Source organism: Gracilinanus agilis, chromosome 2, assembly GCF_016433145.1.
Source record: "Gracilinanus agilis isolate LMUSP501 chromosome 2, AgileGrace, whole genome shotgun sequence".
Taxonomy (NCBI): Eukaryota; Metazoa; Chordata; class Mammalia; order Didelphimorphia; family Didelphidae; genus Gracilinanus; species Gracilinanus agilis.
Window position 1 is genome coordinate 303,667,242 of NC_058131.1, and position 16,609 is coordinate 303,683,850.

Genomic DNA, 16,609 nt, shown 5'->3' on the forward strand with positions numbered 1-16,609 from the left:
AGAGGGGTAGAAGAGGGATTTTCTTCTTTCACAGCTCTGTGAGATAGGTTTGGTGAATCCCAGGAGAGACAGAAGGGGATTTTTGGGTGAATTGCTCCTCCAGACATGATAATGGGTGAGATTTTACTAATCTTTTGAAAGTCAGTTCTTCAGCCACTTGCAGATTGGGCTGCCTCCCCCCCCCCCTTCACTTGCTTGCTCCTAGCAAAATGTTGCTTTTAACCTGATCAGATGTTGTAAGTCTGCTTCTGAAGGTATCTTTACCTTGCTTCGAATTTTTATAAGGAGTGTTGCCTTGCTACTGTAACTGATTCTGACAGGTATCCCCTGTCTCGGTGTCCACCGCATCTCATCTCTAACAGCAAGTTGCTCCTCTTTGAATTAAACATGGTTTCCTCTGTCTTGTTTCACCATTGAACATGGTTTTTAACATTTTCCTGGAGCCTGAGCTTCGGGTGTTCCTGACAGGTGCTGACAGGCACCCTGACAAGGTATGGAAGGGGAAGTGGGAAGAAAGCAGTCAGCCTGGGGATGGGGGAGAATCAATCTCTGGGCTGTTTTTTTTTTTTTTTGAGACCTGCTTGGAGTTCAGCTCTCAGGCATCAGAGAGGGGATGATCAAGTTCCCCAAAATGGGTTAGACATATGCTCCCACCATAGTGGGTCATGGGACAGAATGATCAGGAGTTCCAGTGGCTGTTGTTTTCTCTGCCTAGGGTTGATTCCTATTCTGATTCCTTCTCTCTGGGACCGAGGGAAGATGCCATCCCTAACCCAGGCTTTTTCTCTTTTGTTCTCCTTTCCCCTCTCTGGGACCAAAGGAATATTCGATACCTGTCCCAGGCTCTTTCTCTTTCCCTCTCCTTTCCCCGTTTTCTGGGACCAAAGGAAGATTTCATCCCTGTCTTGGTCTCTTTCTCTTTTCCTCTCCTTTCCCCCTCCTCTTCTGACATTATTATTCTTTGTCTATTCTGTATCTTGTATTAATATATGTTTGTGTGTTGTCTCTCCCATTAGACTGAGTTTTTTAAGGACAAAGATTGTTCTTGCTCCTCTTTGTATGCCTCCCTAGCACTTAACATAGTGCTTGGCTCTTAGTAAGTACTTACTTAATAAATACTTGTTGACTGTTCCTGGGTGGTTTTCTGGTTTGATCCCAGCTCTATAGGAAAGGAGTAAGGACATTTGCCTACCTCCCACCTCTGAGCTATGGATATCCATCAGGGCAAGCTGGAGAGGAGTAGAGGGACTGGAGAGTTCCCTCCCTTCCCTCTCCTCCCCTTCCCTCTCTCCCTCAGATGGTAAGCAATCTGATATAGATTTTACAAGTGCAATCATACAAAACATTTTTTCTATATTAGTCATTTTGTGGAAGAGATCTCAAATGAAAAAGAAAGATAAGAGATAAAATGAAATATAGTATATTTCAGTCTATTCAGACTCTTAACAATTTTTTTGGAGGGTAGGTAACATTTTTCATCATGAGTCTCAGATCGTCTTGTGTTCCTGCATTATTGAGAGTAACTAGACCCTGCACAGCTTTTCATGAAGAAAGATTGTTGCCACTGTGCACAATGTTCTGGTTCTGCTCATCTCACTTTTCATGAGTTCATGTGAGTTTTTCTAGATTTTTCTGAAATCATCCTGTTTGTCATTTCTCATAGCACAGTAGTATTCCATCACTATCAAATATCACAACTTGTTCCGCCATTCCCCGATTGATGGACAACTCCCATAATTTCTAATTCTTTGCTACCACAAAAAGAGTTGCAATAAATAGTTTTGTACCAATAGGCCCTTTCCCTCCTCCCCCTTTTTTGAATCTCTTTAGTATACAGACCTAGTAATGGTATTGATAGATCAAAGTATATGCTTAGTTTTAGAGTCCTTTAAGTGTAATTCCAAATTGCTCTCCAGAATTAGATCAGACTGGATCAGTTTAGATTAGGTCACAACTCCACCAACAATGTATCTGTGTTCCAATTTTCCAGCAGCCCCTCCAACATTAATCATTTTCCTTTTCTGTTGTATTAACCAATCTGATAGGAGTAATATGATACCTCAGAGTTATTTTAATTTGTATTTCTCTACTCAAGACTGATTTTAGAGCATTTTTTCTTATGAATATAGATGACTTTGATTTCTTCATCTGAAACTGCTTGTTCATATCCTTTGACCATGTATTAATTAGAGAATGACTGATTTTTATAAATTTGACATAGTTCTGTATATATTTGAGAAATTAGTCCATTATCAGAGGTACTTGCAACAAATATTTTTCTTAGCTTTCTGCTTGTTTTGTTTGTACAAAATCTTTTTTAACTTAATATAATCAAAATCATCCATTTTTCATTTTACAATGCTCTCTATTTTTGGTTCTAAAATTTCCCCTTATCCATAGATCTATTAGGTAGATGCTCCTCTAATTTGTTTATAGTATCACCATTTATATGGCCTATGGTGGGAGATGTTGTTCTATTCTCAGGCTCTGTCATACCATTTTCCAATTTTCCCAATAGATTTTGGCAATCAGTGAATTCTTGTCTCACAAGGTTGTATCTTTTGACTTATCAAATACTAAATTACTATGGTCATTTATTACTAGAGGTATTTGGGTACCTCTTCTATTCTACTGATCCACCACTCGGTTTCTTAACTGGTTCCACATTGTTTTGATGATTACTGCTTTGTAATACAATTTGAGATCTGGTATTCCTATGCTACCTTCACATTTTTTTCTCACTGATTCCCTTGATATTCTTGACCTATTTGTTCTTCCAGAAGAATTTTGTTATTATTTTTTCTAGCTCTATAAAATAATTTTTGGGCAGTTTGATTGGTATGTCATTGTATAAATAGATTAGTTTAGGTAAAATTGTAGTTTTTATTATATTTGTTCAGACATCTCATGAGAAATTAATATTTTTCCAATTGTTTGGATCTGACTTTATTTGTGTGAAAACTATTCTGTAATTAAGCTCATATAATTCCTAGGTTTGTTTTGGCAGGTAGATTCCCAAGTATTTTATGTTATCTATTATTAACTTAAATGGAATTTCTTATTTCTATCTCTTGCTGCTGGGTTTTATTGGCAAAATATAGAAATGCTGAAGACTTAGTCAGTTAGCTTTTTTGAACCTGTTTCTTCAATAATCTTTTTTGTTATTTAATTTTTTACTCAAGTCCATCCCTTCTTGACCCCATTTGAGGTTTTCTCTTGGCAGAAATACTGGAATGGTTTGCCATTTCCTTCTCCAGATAATTTTACAGATGGGGAAACTGAGGTCAACAAAGTTAAATAACTTGCCCAGGTTCAAGCAGGTAGTAAGTGTCTGAGGCCAGTTTTGAACTCTGGAAGATGAATCATCCTGACTCTAGGTCCAACACTCTATTGACCTCAAAAGGTTGTTGGGAGGCTCAAATAAAGTAATATATGCTAAGTGCTTGTAAACTTTAAAGTGCTGTATATGTGTCAGCAACAGCTGTAGTAGCTGTTGTAATGTGCAGCCAGGCTTCCTCTAAGATGAGAAAAGGGATACAAAAGTGTTTGGGAAAGCATGAAGTGCTCTTTAAATGGGGATCATTATGTGGGAGGTTTTCATTTATATCTGCAGTAGGATAGTGTCCTCTTTTCCACTTCCTTTCCCTAGAAAACTACCTGAAGTTTGCCTCTATAATGAGTTTGTTTCCTTTTTCTGTATATCTGCCTTTTGATTTACAATAATAAGAAAAAAATTATATAGTGCCTACTATGTGCCAAGTACTGTGCCAAGTGCTTTCCATATATCATATCTTTTTGTCCTCACAATAATCCTGGGAAGTAGGTGCTGTTATTATCCTCATTTTGTAGATGAGAAAATGGAAACAGACAGAAGTGAAGTGGCTTACCCAGCCAGTAAGTATTTGAGGCCAGATTTGAATTCAGTTTTTCCTGACTACAAGCCTAGAGTTCTATCTGCTGCACCAACTGTAAGTTACTTATCTTTGTACCTCGGCTTCTTTCTCTGCTAAATGAGGATGCTAGATTTGATAGATAGTGAAGTAGAAAGAGCATTAGATTTAGAGTCAGAGGACCTGGGTTTGAATTCTGTTATTTATGACCTGTGAAATCTTGGGAAAGGAAGGCTGAAACCAAGGTCTCTTTCAGCTAGTCATCAGGAAGCATTTTCTGGGAAAACAGCCATTTAAATAAAGCAGTCAATTTAAACAATGGCACAACCAAAGGAGAGGGAACCAATGAATCAGGCTCAGGAGATAATATACATTTGGTCTTCATAGCATTCTGAGAGGTAGGTGCTATTATTATCCTTATTTTGCAGAGGAAACGGAGGCAGACAGAAGTTAAGTGACTCATTCAGGGTCACATAGTTAACAAATGTCTGAGGCTAGTTTTGAACTCAGGTCTTCCTGATTCTAGGCTCAGCACTCTATCCACTGTGCTACCTTGCTATCTCTGAAAAAGTCATTTAAAACTCTCTGGGCCTCACTTTCCTTCTCTGTAAAAAGAGAATTGAACTGGATTGGGAGTAGCATCATAGTGCATAGAATGCTAGGCTTGTAGTCAAGAAGACTCATCTTCCTGAGTTCAAATCCAGTTTCAGGCATTTACTAGATGTATGACCTTGGGCAAGTCACTTTATCCTGTTTGCCTCAGTTCCTCATCTGTGAACTGGAAAATAAAGTGGCAAAGCTATCCAATATCTCTGGCCAGAAAACCCTAAATGGTGTTAAGAAGAGTCAGTCACAATTAACAAAAGATTCAGCAACAACAAAGTGGATTAGATACCCAACTCTACCATTCCAGGACTTTCTCTTTGGGACATTGGAAGCCTTTGTGACCAGCAGGGTCAGAGGAACCTCTTAAAGTGGTTTATTTCAAGTTCTAACTATGGCACTTAGGAAGAAAATTTTAATATCTAGCATGTCCTCACAGAACAGAGACCACAAAATGGAACCACTTGAATGCAAAGCAGCTCCCAGCAACTTTTAAGAAAATTAATAAATTGGGGAGCTGGTATAAATTTCCTCCCTCTATTCAGGAGTGATCTGATGGCCCCAGCAAGGGTGGACTGGCAAGTAGATCTGTCAGGTTGTCACTGTGCAGTTTTTTATTAATGCTACTATTGAATGGCCCAGGTTTTACCTATGGGATCAGAGAGACTAAGCCTGGCTTGTTGGAAGCCTCCCCTCTCCAGCCCCCAGTCCTATCCTGAATCTGACTCATTGGCTGCCTCTCCTTTAGTAATGCTAGGGTTTAAACTGGCTACTTCACTTAAATCTTCCCTTTCCCAGACAATGTTTCCTGTTGACTGGCTGAATGAGACCATGGTTTCTGGCTTGTTATCTTGTTGCAGGTATGGAGATTAAAATTAATATGCAAAATACTAAATATTATATTTATGAATATTTTATTAATAATAAACTAACAGAGACCTAACTAAATGGTTATTAACCAGCCTGCTCCCAGGAACAAAAGAGGAAGAGGGAGGAGTTCCAGCCAAATATATAACAATAATGTGACCACACAAATGTGGAGGCGCAGGAGAGATTAAAGCAGGGGTCGGCAACCTTTTTGGCCATGAGAGCCATAAACGCCACATTTTTAAAAATGTAATGTCATGAGAGCCGTACAGTGCTCACAGTGCGAGCTCCTGTAACAGCGCCTGAAAAAAAAATTGACTTTATGGCTCCTGCAGAAAGAGCCATACGTTGCCGACCCCTGGATTAAAGGGAACTTTGGGAAAACCAAGGGACTTATGGGGATGAAGTCCAAGGTTTAAAATCTCCATTTATATATACCCCCCTGTGATCCTTTGGGAGACCAGTCTCCTCAATGGATCATAAAAACATAATCAACATATAAATTGCAATAATTTGTGGATAAAAGGGAAAAAAAGAACAAAATCAATGATTGCTACATTAAAAAAAAGTCAATTTGGGTGCAGTCCCCTTTGGCAGAAGAGTATACATTCAAAACAAATGCTTTCAACCCTCCATAGCTCAATTTCACATTCTAAAGTTCACTATGGATCTTCTTGATGCAGTGTGTGGTCTCTGCAGGCATCTTCATGGCACCTTCTCTAAACAGGTTTGTGTTCTGGATTCTGGGAGGTAGCAAGTTTCTTATCCCAAAATTTCCTAAATTCAAATCAAAGTTCGCAACAATAACAAAGTCCCCCCTGAGGAAAATAATAACACTTCGAGACATGGTGAATTTGAACTTTGGCGGGGTTAAATGTATTTATTTTGAATGGACACTCATGCCAAAAAGGGGACTGCCCCCTAAATGGCTTTTTGTCAATGCACCTAACATTGGTTTTGTTCTTTCTCCCTTTTATTTCCCTTTTATCTCTGAATTATTGTAAATTTTAATTTGATTATGTTTTCATGATCCATTGGGGAGACTGGTCTTCCCAAAGGTTCACGGGGGTGGAGGAGAATGTAAAGTTGGAAGATCTTGAACCTCTGAAACTACATTACCATAACTCCCTTTTGCCATACCCAGAATTCCTTTTGCCTTGCATATATGTGAGTGATAACAATGTCTGTATTTAATTTGGGTTGGTTTCGCCTCTTGCTCGGGCTTGCATGTGGACGGTGTGGTGAGCAGGGCTGGTGGGGTGAGCCTCTTTGGGGTGAGTGGAAAAGATTCCTCACATTCTTCTAGCTCTCTAATTTACATTAATAAATCCTTATAAATATACTTTGGAGGCATTTAATATTAATTTTAAAATCTACAAGGGTTTTACTAAGACACAGGGACAGTTAGTTGGTACAGTAGATAAGAGCACTGAGCCTAGAGTCAGAAAGGCCTGAATTCAAATCTGACCTCAGACACTTACTAGCTGTATGATTCTGTGACTCTGGGCAAGTCACTTAACTCCGTTGGCCTCAATTCTTCATCTGTAAAATAAACTGGAGAAGAAAATGGCAGATCAAAATGGCAGATCACTTCAGTATCCTTGCCAAGAAAACTACAAATGGGGTCATGAAGAATGAGACACAACTGAAAAATGACTAAAAAACCCACCATTAAATCTAGGGAAAGCAAACTTTATTTCTCCATCTCTTCTATCTATTATTCCTACATCGGAGGAATTCCAGGCAGTTTTCAGGGCAGGAGCTTCCCTTTTGTCAGAGTTTAGCTGGAACCCTTTTATTTATGAGAATTCTTCCTCTAATGTCCCCAGGGCTGTAGGTGTACTCTCCACCTCTCTTCTTTCCCAGGGATCCCAGTTTCCTCACAAGCTTTCTGGTTTCCTGAACCCTGCTTCGGCCCTGATTTTTATAATGCTTGCCTCCTCAGACAGACCCTGCTAGATTCTTATAAATCTCTATGAGGGTTTATTATTATCCTCCATATTTCTGCTACTTCTTTTGTAACCTTGTCAAACTTTGGGTCACAAGAGCTTTTGTAACCATCCCAGTGGTAAGGGCTTGATATGACCTGGGGTGACCTCCATGTCTGGATTTTATTATATTCATCCCTTCTTTCTTCCCCAGTGTCCTCTCTGCCCCTACCCCTGAGGAAAATTCATCTCCCACTTCTATGACCATTGCCCCCTCTGGTACTCCTGTGAAGTCTAATTGTTTACTCCTTCAGAAATGCCTCTGTCTTCTACCTCAGACTACCTTGACTAGAGCCTTGCTTCTATTCAATGGCAAAAGCTTCTGCAAGTCAGTCTCTTCATTATCTCTTTCTCTCATAGTTCATGTTTTACTGTTCTGAGCCTCTCCTCATTCTGCTTCCCCACATGGGATCCTCCTTATGCACATACATGTTTATCCAAAGTGTTCCAGGACCAAATATAGTCTCATCTCTTTTCTGAAAGCTTTTCTGATTCCACCTCAAGTGAAAATGAGTCAAAGAGCACTTAAGTGCCTAACATATGCCAGGCATGAGCCAGAACCATAATAGGACAAGGCAGCTAGCTAGGACTTTGTCTGAGTGCTAATGTGTGTGCAGGTCTCTGGTTTTAGAGCTTTCTACCTTCTTTTGCTAGCAAACAAAAATTGTTGATAGCAGAGTTTAGAGGAGAATCAGATCGCCTTCTCTCTTGGATAGTTTTGGTCTCTCTCTTTAGGGTCCTTTCTGTCCCCTTCCCCCATGTTTTCCTCTATTGGGCCAGTCATTCCTTTGAGTGGCTGGCACCTTTTCCAGTTTCCTACCATGAATTCCATTCCCCATGAATACCTCATTCTTCCTCTTTTGAGCTTCTCACTTTGCCTTACTCCCTGGGTCATTCCAACCTTAAGCTGAATCTCTGTATTATGAGAAGTCTTAGTCTCACTGTTCACTCTCTGGTACCAGACCATATCCCACGCATACCTGGTTTCTTAGGCATGATAGCTATTATTCACATCTAGTCTCTATCCTTTACTTGTTCCCATACCCCTCAACCTAATCCCACTCCCAATTCTAAAGCTGCATATCCCTTCTTACTCTGCTATGTAGAATGCCTGCTCCTTAGGCAACGAGCTTTCTTTCATTTTAAACCATTTCCTTTTCTCATAATCCTTCTAGCTTCCCTGATGCCTGGCTCCCTCCTGATAACATTGCTTTCCTGATCACGTTTTCCAGCACAGGTTGTACTTTATTTTTTTTCTGTAAAAAAATTGTAATTGGTGATTTTTTATGTCATCAACATTTTACCCATTATCCCTCTGTCCTCCTTGTAGGGAGCAATCCCTTATAATCAATATATATGTGTGTATGTGTGTGTGTGTGTGTGTGTGTGTGTCTGTGTGTCTGTGTGTCTGTGTGTCTGTCTGTGTGTGTGTGTGTGTGTGTGTGTGTGTGTGTATGCATGCCCCCTTGCTTTCTATCTTAGAATCAATACTGAGTATTGATTCCAAGGCAGAAGAGTGATAAGAGTTAGGTAATTGGGATTAAGTGACTTGCCTGGGTCCCACAGACAGGAAGTGTCTGAGTTCATATTTGAATCCAGGACCACTTGTCCTGGCTCTCTATCCACTGAGCCACCTAGCTGCCCCAACAAATATATTTTTAGACAAAGTTTTTTTAATGTCATGCAAAACGCACTTCCGTAATGGTCATTGTTCTAAGAGCACACTCACTCATAACCAAAACCCCAAAATAAAACAATAAATACACTGATGTGAAAGATGACTCTAACAGTTCTTTCTCTGGAGGTGGAGAGCATTCCCCATCATAGGTCTTTCAGGATTGTCCCAGATCATTGCACTGCTGAGAGTAGCCACATTTTCACAGATAATTATTGTCCAATATTGCTGTTACTGTATACAATGTTCTCCCATTTCTGCTCTGCATCAGTTCCTGAAGATATTTCCATCTTTTTTTCTGAAATAATCTTGTTATTTATTTCTTATAGCACAATAGTATTCCATTACCAACATGTACCACAGTTTATTTAGCCATTCTCTAATTGATGGACATCCCCTCAATTTCCAATTCTTTGCCACTATAAAAAAGAGCTGCTATAAATATTTTTGTACAAGTAGATCCTTTCCCCTTTTTGATTATGTCTTTGGGATACAGATCCAGTAGTGGTACTACTAGATCAAAAGGTATGCACAGTTTTATAGCCCTTTGGGTATAATTCCAAATTGCCCTCCATAATGGTTGGATCAATTCACAATTCCATTAATAATGCCTTAGTGTCCCAATTTTGCCACATCCCCTCCAATATTTACCACTTTCCATTATTGGCCAATTTGATAGGTGTAAAGTGGTACCTCAGTGCTGTTTTGATTTGCATTTCCCTAACCAAGAGTGATTTAGAACATTTTTTCATATGATTATTGATGGCTTTGATTTCTCATCTGAAAATTACTTGTTCATATCCTTTGACTATTAGAAAAAGTTTTTAGTAAAACTTTTGTAGAACATCAAAAAAGTCAGAAAAATAAATAATATATCGTACTCATGAACCTTCTGCCTCTGCAAAGGGGTGAGTCATATCTCTTCTTTGGAGTCTACTTGTTCTTTACAATTTTGCAACATTCACTTGTTTTTGGTTGTTCTTTTCATCTAAATTATTGTCATCATGTTTTCTTGACTCTACTCATTTCATCCTATATCAGTTTACGTAGATCTTCCCTTGCTTATTTGTGTTCATCATTTTTTTTAACCAAACGGTAATATTCTATTACATTCATGTACTACAATTTGTTTAGCCATTCCTCAATTAATAAACATCTACTTTTTTCCAGTTCTTTGGTCTGGCAAAAAGTGCTGCTATAAATATTTTGGTTTATAAGGGGACTTGCTTATTAATGGCTTCCTTGGGAGTATATCTATTTTTCAGTTTTGCATTGTATCTTCACAAAAATTGACCATGTATTAAGGCATAAACACCTCATAAAGAAGTACAGAAAAGGATAAATATTAAAAACATCTTTTATAGATTATAATGCAATAAAATTATATTCAGTAAAAGGTCTTTGAAGCAAAGCTCAAAAATTAATGGGAAACTAAATAATTTCATCCTAAAAAAGAGTGGGTCAAAGAACAAATAATAGAAATCATCAATTATTTCATTAAAGATAGTGACAACCATCAGACAACATACTAAAATGTAGCCAAAGCAGTATTTAGGGAAATATTTACATCTCTAAAGGCTTTTATTAATAAAGGAAAGGGTAGATCAATGAATTGGGCATGAAATTTAAAAAAAAACCCTAGAAAACCAACAAATTAAAAACCCCCAAATGAGCACCAAAATAGGAATCCTGAAAATCAGTGGCAATATTAATAAAATTGAAAGTTAAAAAATCCCAGTGCTCTCAATGGCCTCCTTGGAATATAAACATAGTAATGGAATCTCTTTTTCAAACGATATGAACCTTTTTGTCACTTTATTTGCATAATTGCAAGTTACTTTCCAAAAATATTTGCATTTATTTACAGCTCTACCAATAAGGTACTAATATGCCCATCTTACCACAATTCCCCAACACTGACTATTTCCATCTTTTATCATCTTTCCCAATTTTCTGGGTATGAGGTAAAACTTCAGAGTTGTTGAGATTTGCATGCCAAATCTTTTGACCATTTTTCTTTTGGTGAATGACTTTCAGTTATTTACATATATATATATGTACACACATATATATGCATACATACATATACATAAAATTATTTATATATTTTCGATATCAAACCATTATCATAGAGATTTGATAATATTTTCCCCTATTTGACCATTTCCTTTTTACTAAGTGCCTAAATTTGTTTGTGTGGAAGCTTTTTAATTTCCTATAATGAAAGTTATTGACTTCATCTTTGTAATTGCTTTTATTCCTTGTTTTGTTGAGGATATATCTCCTATCCACAATTATAAAAGATAAATGACCTGTTCTTCTAACTTTTTTGTGGTATGATATTTAATATTAAGATATTGTATCCATTAAGAATATATTATGCAATATGAAATAAACAATGTTTATCATACATTGTTACGATAAAAAATGATAAAGGCTGCTATAATAATATAAATTAGTATTTTAATTAAAGCCATGCTGATAGATAAAGTTATTAGACCATGCGCTTGTAAGAATTCAAAACCGCCGCCCTCGCCATTACTGTCTCCTGTCTCTTCCCTAGTCTGCTGGCCAAGAGACCACTCCCCCCAACCCAGGAGATTATAAACTCTTCCCTGCCTGGAGACGTAGGTGTCCCCACGCCCAAAGAACCAGAACCGGAACCGGAAACCCGTTGGACCACGGGAAATGTAGTTTGGCATCTCCCAAATTTCACTTTTACAACATGTAGTTCTTTCCTATGTGATTTTCCTTTTTGGGGAACACTGAGTTCATTTTCTCTGATTTTCCCTTGTATAGTTTGCTTTACTGAAGATCTAGTCTTTTAAAACCAATAACAAATTGATGCTTTATAATAGAGTTTGAAGCCTAGAAATTCTATCCTCCTTCATTCCAATCTATTTCCATCATTTCCCTTGATATTCTAGGTTTTTAATTTTTTTCCAAATGAATTTTACCATTAATTTTTCAAGTTCTTTAAAGTATCAATTGGATAATTTGTTATTACTTTAAAACTAAATTTACTTTAGTAGTGACATTATTATTATTTTTACTATATTAGCATTGCCCAGCTCTGAGTACTGAATATTCCTCCAGCTATTTATTTCTTTGAGGAGTACTTATATAAGTGTTTTGTGTAATTTGGTAGATTAATCCTCAAGTATTTTATAGTTATTTGGAATGATATTCTCTTTTATATTATTGTCTCTGGGGCTGTTATGTAAAAATCCCATTGATTTTTAAGGCTTTATTTTATAATCCGTAACTTTGCTGAATCTATAGTTCCAATTACTGTCTGCTGATCTCTTAGGATTCTCTCAGTGAGCCATCTTATTATCATCAAATAGGGATAACTTTATCCATCCTTTACTTATCTTAATGATTTCATTTCTTTCTCTTGTCTTATTACTAACATTTACAGATTATATAAAATAATAGTGGGGAGAATGGACATACTTGCTTTACTCCTATATTTATTGGGAACTCTTCTAGTGTATCCCCATACTGCTTACACTTTCACTCATATCTCTCCCCTATCTCCTCCAACTCACTTTCTATAGTGGGGGAGAGAATATTCCTTGTTCCTCATTGCCATATCCCTCAACTATCATTACTCAGTAACCTCTCTTTTGATTTTCATTTAATACATATTTATCACTCAGCAAAGACTCTGCCAACTATTATGCACCAACCACCAGAATACTCTTCTTTCCTCAATGAGTTCAATGCTTGGCTACTGGTCTTTCTCTCTCTTCCACTTCCTGTCCTTGTACAAGTGGCCTCAACATACCTACTGATATTCCCTCCAACATGATAACTTCTTGGTCTCCCCACTTACTCATTTCCAGTGATCCCTTCCTCCACCTCACCTCAGAAACACCCAGAGATGGCTATATTCTCTATCTTGCTACCGCCCTCAAATATTCCACTTCCAAGTTTGTGAACTCTGAATTCCTTTATCTGATCACAATCTGTTGTCATTTCATCCTCACTTTCATCTTAACTTTCTGACTCTGGCTTCTGACCTCATCATTGAACTGAAACTATTTTCTTCAAAGATACCAGTGATCTCTTAATTGCCAAATCTAATGATCTTTTCTCAATCTCCATTCTACTTGACCTTTGTCATGGTATAATCATTAAATATATATACTTATACTGTTAAAGGCTTTGAAAGCAAACTAAGGATTTTATATTTGATCCTGGAAGTAATATTGAGCCATTAGAGCTTATTGAATGGGGGCAAGGATGGGGTGGTGTGACATGGTCAGTCTTGTATTTTAGGAAAGTCAATTTGAGAGCTGATGGACTGGAGGAGAGAGATTTGAGGCAGGATGATCAACCAGGTCAATGTGTAAGGTGATCAAGGATTTGCACCAGTGGCAGCAGTGTTAGGAGAAAGAAGAGGACTTCTATGAGAAATATTACAGGATTGCAAGTGATTAGCTATGAAGGGGGGGTAGTGAAAGAGTGAGGAGCCAAAGAAGAAATTTAGTTTGGGAAATCGGATGACTAGCTTTTGTCTGGCAGCTGAATGGTACAGGCTGGTGTGAGTGTTGGACATAGTGTTAGGAAGATCTGAGATGTAATCCAATCTCAGACATTTGCTAGTTATATATGACTCTGGACAAGTCATTTAATCTCTGTCTCAATTTTCTCGTCTGTAAAATGGGGATAATAATAGCACCTACCTTTCAGGGTTGTCATGAGGATCAACTGAGTTAACATATATAAGTAATATTTACATGCTATTATTACTAATATTACCCCCAGTACTTATCATTGTGCTTGGTATATAGTAAATCCTTAATAAATGGTTGTTGACAACTACCATTCCTCACACTCATCTTTATCCAGCTCAGTCCTAGCCTTTCCCAGCCTCTCTCTTCTGTCTTTCCTTTCTACCATACCCTATTGAAACTCAATTCTTTTTTGAAAATAAATTTTTCTTCACTCCCAATCTCTTCCTTTCACATTTCTTCAATCCTCTAGTGCTTCTTGAAACACAGTTTTCTCTTGAAAATATCACATCTCTGTCTATCTTTTCCAAGACTTTCTGTCTCCTCTTTCATGCTCTTGACAGATAGGACCAGGAGTAGGTGTTGGCATATTCTCTACTCTTTAATGTTATTTTCAGATCATTTTTCTGTTACCAACACTTAGAAACTCCCTCTCTTCCTCTATATTTCACTTCATTTTGGGCAGATTCTTATTGCTTTCATGTCCAGATCTCAGAGTCATTCTCTCTTCTCCCCAATATGTTTGGTACCTGGCTCAGAATCTTCTGCAACAGCATCTACCCTCTGCCAAAAACCTTGACTTATCACCTCCTCAATCTCTTTGGGTTCCAGAATTTGTCTCCAGTCTTATTATTTTAAAATTAAATTTTTTCAGTCAATGAAAATCCACTTTCTCTACTTCCTTCCATATCCACTGAAAGAGCAAGAAAAACTAAATCCCTGAATTGGCCACTCCGCTCCCCTCCAATATGTCCCAATCTGCACTCGAAATCAGTCCATTGCCTTTCTGTCTAGAGAGGTGAATAGCATGTTTCATCATGAGTCCTCTGAAAATGTGGTTAGTCATTATAATGATCAGATTTCCTAAGTCTTTCAAAACTGTATGTCTTTACTATGTTGTTACATAAGTTGTTCTGGTTTGGCTCACTTTCCTAAGTCTTTCAAAACTGTATGTCTTTACTATGTTGTTATATAAGTTGTTCTGGTTTGGCTCACTTTGCATCAGTTCACCCAAGTCTTCCCAATTTTCTCTGAAACTATCCCCTTCATTCATTATAGCACAATAGTGTTCCATGACATTTTTTTAAATACAATAACTGCTCACCCATTCCCCAAATGAAGTAAACCCAAGTTCCCAATTCTTTGCCTGCAAAAAGGATTTGCTATCAAGAATTTTGTACATATGCATTTCTTTTCCTCTTTGAATTTAACTATTACTTTTGTATGTAGTCAACACATATTGCACTTTAGAGTTTGCAAAGCACTTTACATGTATTATTTCATTTGAGTCTCACAACAACCCTGTGAAGTAGGTATTCTTTTTTTTTTTTTAATCACTATTTTATAGATGAAGAAACTTAGACTTTCTTTGATCATTTTGGTGTATAGACCTAACAGTAGTATCATTGAGTCCAAAGGTATGTATAGTTTAATAGCTGTTGGGTTTCCTTCCTTCCCTCTTCTCTCCTCTTCTCTTTTCTCTCTTTCCCTCTCTCTTCCTTCGTTCCTTCCTTTGTTCCTTCCTTTGTTCCTTCCTTCGTTCCTTCGTTCCTTCGTTCCTTCGTTCCTTCGTTCCTTCGTTCCTTCCTTCCTTCCTTCCTTCCTTCCTTCCTTCCTTCCTGCTTTTCTTCTCTCTTTTAATGCCATCTGTAGGTTTTATTCTTTAGCAAAGGCATTACTGTAGGGGAAAAAGAGTAGTTTTGTATCTCTCTATATGTTGACATAGTGTTAGTAATCATTTTTGTACACACATAGGTATTTGGAGACAGAGAAAGTAAACCCTAAAGTGTGACTTACAAGCTTAGCAGTAACTATGAATTAAACAAGCATGGGTTGAGACAGGAAGTATTGACTTTCCTACATGATGACAGCAGGTCCTGGCCATGGACAATCCATCCTATTGCCTTTTTATTTCCATTGAAAAGACATATTGATAAACTCCATTTCCTTATAGTTGCCATCGGAAAGCCAGATAAGCTATCTTATTTCCTTGTTACTTCAGTCACTGGCTAGCACTCCCTTCTATCACAATGAAATAATCAGCCAGCCAGAAATTTTACTTGACTTTTGCTTTTTAAAAATTGTATCTCTGTTTTAAAATAACCCTTATTTCGAAATATACCCCTCTTCCCCTCCCTACCCAGGGATCCATCCTTTGTAACAAAGTTTAAAAATAAAGTAAAAAAAAAGCGGTTCTTCAAAACCAATCAACATATCAATCATGTGTAATGGTATGCAGTATTCTACATCCATAGCCCTTCATTTCTGTGATGAAGTGAGAGAATTGTATTTTCTTAACTCTTCCCTAGGTTCAAACTTGGTCATGGTAATTACAGAGCATTCACATTTTTGTTGTTCTTTCTTTTTACATTGTTGTAGTTACTGACTATATTGCTTTCTTGGTTCTGTTTTCTTCATTTTTGAATAGTTCATAGGTGTCTTCATATTTATTTCTTATTTCTTATAGTGTTTACTGTTGTTATTGTTCAGTTGTTCACTTGTGTCTGACTCTTTGTGATCCTTATTTGGGGTTGTCTTGGCAAAACACTCCAGGATCTTAGCTATTTCCTTCTCTGATGTATCCCCATTTTACAGATGAGGAATGAAGGAAATAAAGGTTAAGTGATTTCACACAGCTAGTTAAGTATCCGAGTCTGGATCTGAGCTCAGGTCTTTGTGAACCCAGGCCCAGATACTCTATCCACTGAGTCACTGAATTGTCCAAGGTGCAGTGATAAACCATTTTGTTTATGTACTACAGTTTAACTATTTCCCAATCAATGGGTGTATATGTATATATATATATATATATATATATATATATGTGTGTGTGTGTGTGTGTGTGTG

General features: G+C 37.4%; 1 pseudogene; it reads left to right on the plus strand.

Annotated features, from left to right (window-relative positions):
* The first annotated feature begins 419 nt into the window (after positions 1-419).
* LOC123233670 overlaps positions 420-16,609 on the plus strand; it is a 76,425-nt pseudogene continuing 60,235 nt past the window's right edge.